This window comes from Athalia rosae, chromosome 3 (genome assembly GCF_917208135.1).
Source record: "Athalia rosae chromosome 3, iyAthRosa1.1, whole genome shotgun sequence".
Taxonomy (NCBI): domain Eukaryota; kingdom Metazoa; phylum Arthropoda; class Insecta; order Hymenoptera; family Athaliidae; genus Athalia; species Athalia rosae.
This window is the reverse complement of record NC_064028.1, coordinates 695,444-708,684: the sequence shown is the minus strand read 5'-3', so window position 1 is coordinate 708,684 and position 13,241 is coordinate 695,444. Positions and strand designations below refer to the sequence as shown.

Here is a 13,241-nt window from a genome sequence, read left to right as displayed (position 1 = left end):
TAAACTTTTTTCGAATTTATTTAACCAGAGTTACGGTAAACGCTACAAACTGCAACTTTCGTACGGTAAAAGTCCACAGTTTTCCCGTTCCTCATATTCCCGCAGCTGCAATTTTATAAATTCCAACTTTCTGGGTGTAAATTTTTAATTGCGTTACGTTACCGCCGCCGCCGCGATATACGGGCAAGTAGATTCCCTCGGGAAGAGACCGCGTCCTCTTATTTTTCTTCCCTCGAATTCCGAATGCTCTCCGATGCGAAGCATTCGCAATTCCCGATTCGATAATATAATCCGCGATTTACGGAGGTGTACGACAATGAAAAATCCTCGTTGATTTTCCCACGTTGTACGCAGAAAAGGAGATGGCAAAAAAAAAATGCGGATCCTGTAGACGGGGGTCTCCCGCACGTGTTCGTACTTGACACAATTGGAGGGATTTCTCCTCGACATTAAAAAGTTCCATAAACCGAGTGACAATCGGAGAACGCGGTTGAACGAGGATACTCAAAGCTGGCAGCAGCTGCAAGAATAATCGCACGTCTACCGCGAACTTTACCGATTACACATCGCCGGCTCTCGTACCTGCAGCAGCGGCGCAGCGAGTGCGATGACCTCGTTATCCGCCAAGTGAAAAATAATTCAATAACACGGGGTGTTGATCTCCGGAATTTCCACTCGTCCGAAGAATCGCGAAAAACAGATTCCCGTCGAAAACGAGATCGCGTGCATTTTTCGCAGCATATATAATAAATGGCTTTTCTCATCGACCGAGCGCAGGGAGGCACGTTGTACATGTTGCTAATTTTCACCGCGGGTCACCAGGGGAATTACCTGACACCTGAAAGGGTTGATTATACGGCGTTCAGACAGCGACCGACGAAGCGAAGGAGGATCGATTTCAAAGTAGGTACGCGTCACTCTTACGCTCTAGCTTCTCCGTACGATTACAACCCCGAAGGTCTCGCCCAGATAAGGAAATCGGACTCGCCTACAATCGGCGCGAGATAATCAACAAACACGTTTCCCAACAAAAAGATTTCACCGATCCTCGCAGTCGTTGGAGCTGCTATTTTTTTTATTTTTCGTTACGTCCGGCGCAGACAATCCGGTCAGGATACGTCGGTCGTGTGAATTTTCAACGGCGCTGCAGCTGAGGGATCTGCACAATGACGCGGTAACCGTATTACGCAAATACATAGAAAGCGCATAAAATTTGACGCTGATTATTTTATTTTTTTTTTATTTTTTTTATTTTTTATTCTTTTTCATTTCCGACAAAACCCAACAACCGGGCAACAGCTGATGGACCTGTGCAGTGTGCACCGGCAACAGCACCTGGTATTGATCGGCGTTATAATATGTGCTATGGAAAGTCGGTTTCCCCGTGTAAATATTATATCAGCAATACGTACACCGGAAGGAGGCGGAGGTAACGCAACGAAGGCGACGATCGCTTACTTGAAAAACCGAAGAACGATCGCAGCCGCGACTCGCGAGGATCGTTCGGCGAAACGTCACGCGAATTCCATATCCATCGGGTCTGGCTCGCGAGAATCTGTAATTTTCGATACCGTTGTTACGGCTGCGAAATCGCCTCGTTCCTCACCGGGACTAATTTGTTAACGTCCTTCACCCCCGTGTATACCGATCGCGCGATACGCTCTTCGTTACACAGGAGTACCTAACTTTACACCGAAGGGATATTCGCGAATTCCACCCGAAGGACAGCTGATTCCAGACCCGAACCCGACCGATATAGTACGGTATACGAAGGATCGCGTAATGGCGTGCAACGCGCGTGATGCATATCTCATCTGCCTCACAGTCCATCGCGTTTTATATCCGTTCGAAACTTCGTATATACGTATATTGGAGTGCGGGGGGGAAGAATTTTTTTTGTTCTTCGTTGAATTCGGGGCCGATGGTTGAAACGAAAATCGCGATCACGAGCGACGATCGTTGATCCGTTTCACATCTCTTCGGAATATATTATGGAAAACTTTCGTTTAAAAAAGGTGGTTAGCGAGGACGGAGGTTGTTGGAACAATAGCGCCGCAGTGACGTGCCTCGTCTTCGACTCGCTCTTCCCTCCTCGTTATAATTAGCCTATAATCACTCCGAGACACGCTATTGTGATATAATAAATCGGCGAAGATTTCGGCGTCGGTGGAAATTGTTATCACGCGACCGCGTTGTATTTATAAGTACACCGCATTACGTATGTTACACCGATACGGGAATTGGCGAACCCGATTAGCGAGAACTTGGCGATATACGCATTGATTTATAACGTATGTCTCAATTAACGGATATGCTCGTAAATACTCACATTGGCCAGGATGAGTTGAAGCGTTTTGGCGACCGTTGGTTCGACTCCGGGACCTGCAGATTGGAATTCGGGTCCTGAAAAATATGAAAAACAAATCAAGATTACTCGGACGATTTGATTCCATTTTCCGTGTAGCGTGTCAGCTGAAACACACCCAACTCCCGTCGGTGGAAACGTCGGTGGTTAATTTTGAGTGATAATTGAACTAGAAGTTCGCTAGTTATTACTTTGATAACCATCTGGTGTACCGCGCTAGCCAAACGAGGCCAGAATGCGATTTACAGTTTTCAATCTAGATTCCATTAATTCTGACGGAGATTCGTATTAGACAAAGTTGAAATTATTCCGCCCACGTTATACACATGCCGTACGTACCTGGACAGGATTGCGAAATATATCCCGACGCGGGATTCCTCCTCTGCGCACAACGTGAAAAATCAAAGAAAGATTTGAATATTCCGGGAACTTGGTAGACTTACAATTTTTCATTTCAACGTGCGGTATATTCCGTTACAATTTTTACTCTCGGCGCAAGAACATTTTACACGTTTGAACATACATCCCTCAGAAATGTATGAAAAGCGACGTAGGTTATATATATGTTACACTATAATATGGGGATATAAAACCCGCGAATTGAGAGGAATATAAAGAACGGGATGAAACAGAGAGGAGAACTGGAGAGGAAAAATTTAATTGAATGCCGAGCGATTCGACGATATATACCAGAGTTGTACCGCACGCGATATGATCCCACGGTACGTCGGGATGAGAAAAAAATTCTACTCGAGTAAAAAAAAAGACTTTTTTATCGCACGTTCGTCGCTGATCATCCCTTGTCATCAATCCTTGGAATATTATAATTTTCCACCCCCGAGTAGGGAGACACGACGACGGCGAATCTCTCGGCAGATCCACCGGGTGTATCCGATCTTGGAACGGCGGAGATCGAGGTAGATTTTCTCCGGGTGATTCGATTTGAGAGAAAAAGAAGAGAGATGAAGAAAAAAATAAAAATCTAAAGAAAAGAATCGTCGGCTTTGACTGCTGCAGCACCGAAGCAACTGAATCTCGGGATTTCTGTACGTCCGCGAGTAGGTTCTACGGGCTTCCAATCTCCCCTGACGTCCATCTGCCCGGATATATCTTTCGCCGGCCCCTTTCGTTCATTCCATTCGCATTTTATTGAATTTCCCATTCTCCCCCCGAAGCCCTGAAATCTCGAAGCTCCGATGCCCCGCACCCAGAAGGCACGAGTTATTATATCGTATCGGAGAACGGTAATAAAAATAAGAGGGGTGGGATCGTTTCATCCCCGAAATTTATCCCGCCCGCGGGCGGCAAGAGAGACCGAAAAAACCGAGTCCTCGTCGTATGTTTTTTCTCTTAACAAACGTTGTTCGCTGAAATAGGTACGACCATCAGAAATGAATAAATATCTAAATAAAAAGAGCTTTTCCACCCAATTTCACCGTCACAGTCGCAGCGCGACGAGCTTCGGGGGGGAGGAAAAAATAAAAGAACAAACACCCGGTGCGCTGTCGACAAAGCGAAAGCTCGGAAATATATCCCACCCCTTATCCGTTTGAGAGGATGAGCCAAATCCGCTGAATAAAGTTTGGCCGTTTAATCATCTCTGTTGCCGCTGCCGTTGCGTGCAAAAGGTGAAATTCCCTCGTTCTATCATCCCCTGCACGACTCGCTATCGTTTGATTCCCGGAGAGAACTACTCGCCTGCGCGTTCGACGCTTCGTCGACGTCCGAAGTCGGACACTTGCAACCGGGTACCTCGAGATATTGCAAAAAATAGTCAGGTGAAAGGCGAAGCTAACGACGAGATTAAAAGAAGATTCCCTACCCGTAAATTTTCGCAATACGCGGTTGTTTATGAGCAAGAAAATTAACGCGCAGCGGAACAATGCAAATCCCGGATTACAACGGCGGAAGAGATGAACAAAAAGTATAAATAGATGTGCGCGTATAAACCCATCATCGGGGTAGCGGAGTGTGCAGTTATAAAAAGGAACGCGAATCCGGAAGTGGCGAAGAAAACGGGGCGAAACCAACGATTATCTCCTTCGTCCGCGCAAGACAATAGCATACAAATCTCGAGCATTAGAGACGCGCGAGTTACGCAATAAACCTGCCGCGCCACGTGCTCTAAGATGCCGCAGATTACGTAATGATATTAAAAAATAAAAGCAGAGAGAGAGAGAGAGAGAGAGAGAGAGAGAGAGAGACAGACAGAGGGAGAAAAAACTATGAGCTTGTGTCTCTTGGATGGCGAAGCGGACGAAAAAGGTGGACCGTCGACGAATTATTACATCAAGAGGAAGGGTACTTTTTAATTCACTTTATTTTCATTATTTGCATTTTTTTTTTTTTCAGCTGCAGCCGAGAACCAAGTTTGAAAAAGCTACGGAATTAAGGGAGCACTTTGCTTGCAGGGAGGAGCCATCTGCAGCAGGCCTCTGTATAGTCTACCCTATTTAGAAAGTTCGGTCGACCGTTAATTAGACTCGGAAATTAATTAAGTAGATGAGGCGGATGGCGCCGCGGAGAGATGACATCACGTTCCCCCCGCACGGATCGCTTACTCGACAACAACATCAACCATCTAACTGTTGAACATCGTCCGACATGTTTCGAATTTGCCGAATGAATTTACGGATGACAGATTTTTATTTTCAATTTCATTATTCGGAAAATATCCAAGTCGGTGAAAACATCGCGAGAATTCTGCCGATAGCTTGCCAAAAATATTTTTCCTCGGAGCGGGGAGGAAGGTTCATTAATATCGGGCGTAGTCGCGGCAGTTCTTTTTTCCTGGCTCGTCTTAAATAAACTATAATGATTTATTTACCAGCAGAAATGATCGGGCCGACGAAAAGCGTAACCTTCGCGAAGGAGAAAAATAATTCTTACCAGCCGAAAGCGATAATTGATCGAAAATGAAAGACGGGTTTCATATATCAAAGGGGGAAGAAATATTATTCGAGGAATTTTAACGGAGCTTCAGAATTTTTGCTCGACGTAAGGTAGTCGTAAGTTTCTTCTTTTTTTTTGTCTTTTTGCGTATCAAAAATAAAACAGGGTAGCGATAAAAAGTTTTGAGACAATTGGCGAAATGGATTCCTATTCGAGGGGAAAACGTTGAAGCGCACTCCACTAACCCGGCAGAAATTAAAAAATGAATTTTTAACGCCATATGCAAAACGAAACTACTGTTGATACGTGTACAAGTGGTGATTCTTTGATACTCGGCTGAATGAAAATTATTAGAGGCCACACTGATTTTTCAAAAAAATTTATCGGGTTATCGTCAATTTATCGATTTTTGAAGCAGAAAAATTGAGATATCTCGATGGGAAAAATTCGTAACTCAATTTGACCAACGGATTCGTGTCCCTGAGGTCAAAATACGTAAGAAAAGCATATTATACCCAATTAAAAAAATGATTCTTCTTGCTCAAAAATCGAATTTTTTTTTGGTTCTTCAAAAGGAATCTCACGTATAATCAGCTCAGAAATCCAAATCTGAGAGCCAAAGTCATCTACTCGTGCAATCGATCGAGTAATCATCGATTATTCGCTGTTGGGAGCAGAAAAATTACAAGACATATCGAGTGGTTTTAGTTGTACACCCAGTATGATTCGTCGCATGGGTCAAAATATTCGAAGTTCTCAATTCAGCAGCAAACCCGAGCTTACAACTGGAGTCAGGTAGCCACGGGCGCGCGGTTTGTTGTGGGGCGTCACCTCTGCTCAGCCCCGAAGGTGACGTCTCATAACAAAGCGCTGCGCTGCTGGCTACGCTGACTCCAGCTAAGCTTAAGTTTGCTGGTGAATTGAGAAATTCGAATATTTCGACCCATGCGATGAATAATACTGGGTGTACGACTAAAACCACTCGATATGTCTTAGAATTTTTCTGCTCCCAACAGCGAATAATTGATGATTACTCGATCGATTGCACGAGTAGATGACTTTGGCTCTCAGATTTGGATTTCTGAGCTGATTATACGTGAGATTACCCTTGAAAAGCCAAAAAAAAAATCGTTTTTTGGGCCCATAGTAAAGTAGTTTAAAAATTGATTGTATTACACTTTTCTAACGTATTTTGACCTCAGGAATTCGAATCTGAAAGAAAAAATCATCTATCTATAAAATTGAACGAGTTATCGCCAATTTTCAGCTTTTTGGGGTCAAAAATAAAAAATTGATTTTTTAGTCTATTTTAATGTAACTTTAGCTCAGGAATCCGAATCCGGAAGAAAAATTGGTCTATCTTTAAAAATGACCGAGTTATTGCCGAATTATCACATTTTTTTGCATACATTTGAGGATATCTCGACGGGAAAAAATCGTAGCTCAATTTGGACGACGGATTCGTGTTCCTGAGGTCAAAATACATAAGAAAAGTGCCATACGATCAATTTTAAAAAATAAAAATTTTTGGCCAAAATTTGAAAAAATCGTAAGGGGTACCCCTTGGAAAAATCTCAAATTTTGGCCAAAAATTTTTATTTTTTAAAATTGATCGTATGGCACTTTTCTTATGTATTTTGACCTCAGGAACACGAATCCGCTGTCCAAATTGAGCTAAGATTTTTTCCCTTCGAGATATCTCCATTTTTATGCCAAAAAATGCGAAAAAATGGGGATAACTCGGTAATTTTTGGGGATAGATCAATTTCTCTTTCAGATTCGGATTCCTGAGCTCAAATTACATTGATATAGACCAAAAAATAAATTTTTTATTTTTGACCCCAAAAAGCTGAAAATTGGCGATAACTCGGTCAATTTTAGAGATAGATCAATTTTTCTTTCAGATTCGGATTCCTGAGGTCAAAATACGTTAGAAAGGCATATTAAACCCAATGAAAACAATGATTCATTTTTTGGTCAAAAATCGATTTTTTTTTTTGGTTCTTCCAGAGTAATATCACATATAATCAGCTGAGGAATCTAAATCTAGAAGCCAAATTGATTCATCCATAAAATTGATCGAGTTATCGCCAATTCATCGCGTTCAAAAATGAAATAACGGTAATATCTCGATCGGATTTGTTTCCAGCTTGATTTAGTTGACGAAAAATCCCAAGTGTAGGTATCTCGTGCACGTACAACAATATTATTCACCGAGGCACTTTCATTTTATTTTTGTATCGGAGACTTTAATGGTCATTAGAACGTCGTATCTCCTGTCCGCACATAATCGACTCAATATCGACAGCCTTCAAAGAGTTCCGAATTGAATAAAAAATTAAGAGGGCCTCGTTTAACCCTCTTTCAACGATCCTTTTGTCCTCTCGCGATGCCCTCACCTTGATCGCGACGTCTCCCTAATTTAATCCATTTTGTACGATGTAAAATCCTCGGGGATTCGGGTCCCGCATTATTAATTATCCCTCTGGATATCGCGGGGTGAACCGCGTCGTCTCGTCGTACATAAATAAACCACCCGTACCGAGTTCGTACCGAGGAGCTGAAATAACGTCGAGGAGAAGACGATAAACTCCGAGGAGTCTTCTTCCCTCCTACGAGGCGAGCTGCTGATTTTTTTCTCCCTTTATCCCGTCAAATCCCCGTACAGCGAGTTTCAGTCGCAGCTCGGACGTGGATATACCTTTGGACAGGTACGTACGGTGCCTCCTACCATTCACCTGTGCGCCCAACGCGTCTGAATATAAAACTCAATAATTCAAGGAGATTCGGATACAGTTATTCGCCAGACTCCGGAGAATCGGCCGCGCCGTTTTTACGAGCGACGCGAAACTTTTCCAGTAAATATAGGATATAAAGTAGCCACACGTACGTACGTACAGCTGTTCAAGGGTCTTCGATTCTCTCCAAGATAAAAATGACCTCCGCGCGTAAACACGTGTGTTTCCGCCGCGATATTAATTTTCTTTCGGGGTATACGGTTGAAATTTTAAAGACCAGACGCCGGTTAGAAGAATGAATAAATATTACGAGGGTCGCGGGACAAGGAGCTTTATAGCTTTACGACTTGCAGTTCGACTGCCGATGGTATAAAATTTACGATTCTAAACTGCGAGGGCGAGCGGCGACGCGAAGTACATCCTCGCGATACTCGAGAGTCTAAAATAATGCTCTGAAGAGAGATGCGAAGGAGAACAGAAGGTACGTAATTTCACCCCCGTACTACTGCGGCGATACGATTTTTCTCATCTCGCCGTATTTTGCTGTGCGCGTATTTTATGCGGGTCAGAACGCGTAACGCGTCACGCGTTACGCTCGGACATTTCAATTTTATAGGATCGGGCGAAATACACCCCAATATTATCCCCGGCGGCTCGCCGTTGCTCGCAAACTCGGAAACTCTTTCTCCTCCATCCCTCAGCTGTTGCTGCTGACGCATCTCGCTGATAAAAGCGCGGCCACACAGCCGTAACGCATTATCATTCTCCCAGATGACAGCCGAGGGGACGTCGACTTCGACCCCCGCCCCGACCTTCGTATCAGGTGCAAAAGGCTTCGTTCACTTTTTCACTCGTCGTGACGGACAAGAGACCGTGTCCCCCCATTTCCCCATATACGAGAAACGGAAGGAGGGAGAGAGAAGAATAATAATTGTCGATGGAACGAAACAGAGGTGTTTCTAGATCGGAGGAATATGCCGTCTGCCGCAGGGAAACTTTGATATTTCCAGGCACCTTCGCCTTCGAAAATCGCGAAAATGCAAAGGAGTAGCGAGTTCGGTGCAGGGGTTCGGTATACGTACGGGTCTGTACAGATGTTCAGTTTAACACCGCAGAGAAGAATAAATGCAGGCACGAGTGCAAAGCTTTCGGACACAAAGCCGATGGTAGGAGGTAGGCGAATCTGGTGCTGCAGGTGCACGTTGGAGAAGAAAAGAGCCGAGGGCGACGCGGGGGGATATAAAAGCGCTTCGAGGGACTTCAAGAGAGATGAAAGGTTCGCAAAACCCGACAAACATCGCCACTTTAACTGCGCAGCTATTGCAATATTTACCGGGGTAGTATAAAACAGCGTGGATTTCCCTTGTTTTACCTTTTCCCCTTGTTTCCGTTATTTCGCTTTTTCTCCTCAATTCTCCGTCGCGACCGATTCGAGAACTTCACGGATTTAACGTACGTACAACGAATGATTCGGCGCCGCGCTCGTTTTTCGTTCCGCACTTCTCGTCTCTCCTCGAATGAAATGTAAAATTCGGGACGCGATTGAAAAGGGCGCGCCGACCTCGGCTGCGTACACTCGCACGTATCGAGGGTATTCGGAGGTGAATTAACGAAGGGTCCGCACCGGGACGCCGGGTCCCGGATTACGGTGTAAACTCGGCTCGTCGTCCTCTTGTTTCAGTTTCTTGTCCGCAGGTGAAATTACAAATTAGCCGTTCCGCCGGCATCATTAGGTGTACGCTTATACACAGGGGAAACTTATTATACAGAGTTTGCCCACCCCGGGGGGTGGATAATATCCGACCGACGGTGTAGGAAGAGGAACGAGAGCGGGGTGAGGAGAAGGAACGGCGCCGGCGCGGAAACAATCGGAAATTTTATTTCTGCTTAGAAATTTTTCATCTCATTTTTCCTTTTCCTAATTCCGCGGGGGGGTGATCACCCTCCCGGTGCGTGACATCGGTACGGCGGGGCTTCGCTTTTCATTAAAAACTTGCTTCCCCGTGCGCCTCGCTTGCGTTCCTCCGTTTATTTATTTCTTCGCGTACAACTGCCGCCATAATTTCCCTCACCGCAGCCTGTCGGAACATTGAAATCACACGCTTGTTGGAGCGAGTTTATGTAAAATAAATCCCCGAAACAAATAGACGCGTGTTATTGAAGAGCGAGTTCGTTCGCAAGTGGATAAAATTACAGCGATGCGGATTCCGCGCAGCTTTAAAGCACGCTGAAGTTCCCCGCTACCGATTCGTGGTTAAAATCCGAAAGGAAACGGAAGAAAACTCGGGGAGATCCGCCCCGACTTTGATCATCGAGCGGCGATAATAAATCCGCTCTCCGAAACGAGTGTCCCGCAATAACGATGAATCTTTTCCGAGCCACAGCGCGGCGTTACATAAAATCGCGATTTTTCATTTCTTTCATTATCTCCTTCGTTCCAGTCTTCCCTTCTCGCTGGACTTTACTTCGGATTCTACTCCGTCCACCCAGCGGGTATACAATAATTGGGACAGTAGCGAAGTACCGCGATAATAACTGTAAGCCTTTTTCCATTAGGCCGATTGCCCGTGTGCGTCTACGTCCTACCATGTCCTACGCTGTACGTCGTCAATAAAAGATTTCCCGGCATCTCGTTAGTTTTTGATTGGAAATTTACGAATATGCCCCCCTGTGTAACAATCGTTGGTTCGATTTAGCGGAAATTTTCGAAAAAAGCGCTCGCGTGGTCCTTCAAAAAAAAAAAAAAAAATAATGCGAACGATACCGGTTATAATATAGGCCCCGCACATACGTATCGGGATAAAATATTTAGGAGCAAAGGTGGGCACGTTCTTCGAGAACTAATTCCGAGATGGCGATATAAACCGCTGAATTGGTAGCGAGGAATTTGGGAAATTTTCCATTAGACGAACGTCCCGTGTACGCGGGCGATCAGCATCTAGACGAAAATTCCGAGATCCCCGAAGGGCGGATCATAATCGATATTCGATAAACGAACCACCCTTCGGTCCTATTGTCTTCTTCGAATTTTTCGGGGGCCGAGACGCGTTTGGATTTTTTATTTTCTCGAAATCATAGTCACTTCCGCAGTTCGTTTGCGATTTCCACTCGCCAACTTGTTCCTCCCTTCTCTCAATGAATTCAACATTGAAAAGAACCGCGTCAAATAATGTTTATGAGATGAGAATACATTTTATTTCATTCATTTTATACCCTTCGTCAATTGTTACGTCCTCCGCCGGAGCCTTTGCAGCTGCACCAGCTTCGGAGTCGTACGACGGCATAGAGGAAAAGGAGGCGCGAAGAAGGAAAGTTTAGACCCACGAGCGGAGGGAAACGGAAGGAAGAAAGGAAGTAAGTTTTATCAAGGTGACAATCGGATCGAACGACGTCCGTCCCTGGGGTTTGTCGGCGCGGTAGAATTTATTCAAAAGCTCGAGTGTCGGAAAACTTTTCACGGCAAAATAATCACAATGATAGCGATAATAATGATAAAAATAACTCGGGGGGTATAAGAAATTCAAAATACTTTTCACGCGTCCTCCCCCGTGTGGCCGGAACTCGCAAATTTCTTTGAATAATAATCAATGACGACGACGACGACGACGACGACGACGATATGGTTGGAAAAATTTCTCCGCGAGATAAAAAAGAATATATGAAATTGAAATTCCGAATGTATACGTACACCTATACGTACATCGAACGAATGGGCCACGAGCTGGGAGCTGATTGCCGCGGATCACCGTGATAATAACGGTCCGCTAATTCCCAAAAGTCGTCTAATTGATCAAGGAGTGTAATCCGCACTGATTGCGGATAATCAAAACTCTATCGAAGCTCGAGCGTTGCACCTAACGAAGTATCGACCAGCCGATCAGCGGACCCGGATAAGTACCAGATATCGAAGCGGAAGCCGAACAAATTCACGAATTATCGTTACGTCGCCATTCAATAATCACCGTTCAAGCGGCACATATCGTGTGCCGAGGTCCTTTGCTTTTAATTCTGTTCTAGAATTTTTGTTGTTTTTTATTTTTCCATCTAGATTTGTCTCGGCAAAAGTGAGGAGAGAAGAAACTCTCGGACGAAAATGGAACGAGCAGATTCAAGAGTCATTACACCATGTAATTGGAGTTCTCGAAAAGCCATCAGGCAAAAAGCGCATCAACTGTATGGGTATAACGTAAAGAGAAAGAAGCTCTTTTTTCCAGTCTTTGATTCGGAAATATTCTCCGACTTGAATTTCACCCTCGTGTACAGAAATCCGCAACTAATTCCCCGGACATTCGGGACGGGCGGTGCCCGTCGGGGCTTACGAAAAATGAAAAAAAAAAAGAAATAAGAACCAACGGATGAAATTCATTCAAAGAATCTGAGCAAAAGGAACGATCTCGCGAAGGACATGTAATCGCAACTGGTGCGAGCGGACCGTGAATAATTACTCTGTCCACCGATTAGTCCGCGAACCCAGGCGTCCTTTTTTTCGTTTTTAATCACGCAGTTGACCCTCGATTAAAAGAGAAATCGATTTCGACGGACTTCCATGGCGCGGCGGATATGGGTGATACGACTTTTCGTCTGGAGAGTTTGTAAGAAAAAAAGGGAACAAATCACGGGAGATCTCAGCGGTCGAAACTACCGGAACTCGAGAAGCAACTAGCGAGAAACCGACCATCCGGCGCAAACTCGACCCAATTCTCTCTCTGGCCATTTTTGAAGATACCTTTTTCCCCTCTATTTCCAGAAGCTCTACCGTCGGCATACCCTCTCGCCGCGAGAAGTCGAACCCTCCGTAGCGGAGCGACCGCAAATATCGCGAAGGTCGTAGCAAAAATAAAACAGACGAGTGGAGTAAAAGGGGAAAGAGAAATCAAATAAGACGAACATTTCAGGCGTTACGCTCCGAACATCGATATCGCTTACCCCGATATTCCTCGTGCGCACGTGTGGGCCCTTAAAACTTTTCCGAAAAGTGTTCTAAATACCTGCAGCGCGACTCGCGTCGCGGAGCTTCTACGAAGGTATGGAAGAGATCAAAGGAAATGGGGATGGAAGCCAAGGGTTGGTCGGTCGGTTGTTTGCGTACAAAGGACGTTCGTCGCTCGGGATACGTATCGCGTGTGCGGGAAAACTCCCCGCTCAGAAACCACGGAAACACGCGTTCTGGAACTTGGAGTCGAACTGAAACCGCGTTGCGAAGAGTAAATAATAGTTACCTCTCCGCCGGAGCTCCGGAAATAACC

The 13,241-nt window shown here is 44.9% G+C and overlaps 1 protein-coding gene across 10 annotated transcripts in view; it reads right to left on the bottom strand.

The window, feature by feature from the left end:
• Positions 1-13,241, bottom strand: part of LOC105685463 (RNA binding protein fox-1 homolog 2) — a 95,160-nt gene that overhangs the window by 69,605 nt on the left and 12,314 nt on the right. For 9 of the 10 annotated variants that reach the window (XM_012399565.3, XM_012399563.3, XM_048653002.1 and 6 more), the window contains exon 2: positions 2,330-2,403. The gene's annotated coding sequence lies outside the window, so the exon portion shown is untranslated. Of the gene's footprint in view, positions 1-2,329; positions 2,404-2,704; positions 2,783-13,241 lie in introns of those variants that run through there. The other variant, XM_020852143.2, reaches the window with a different exon arrangement.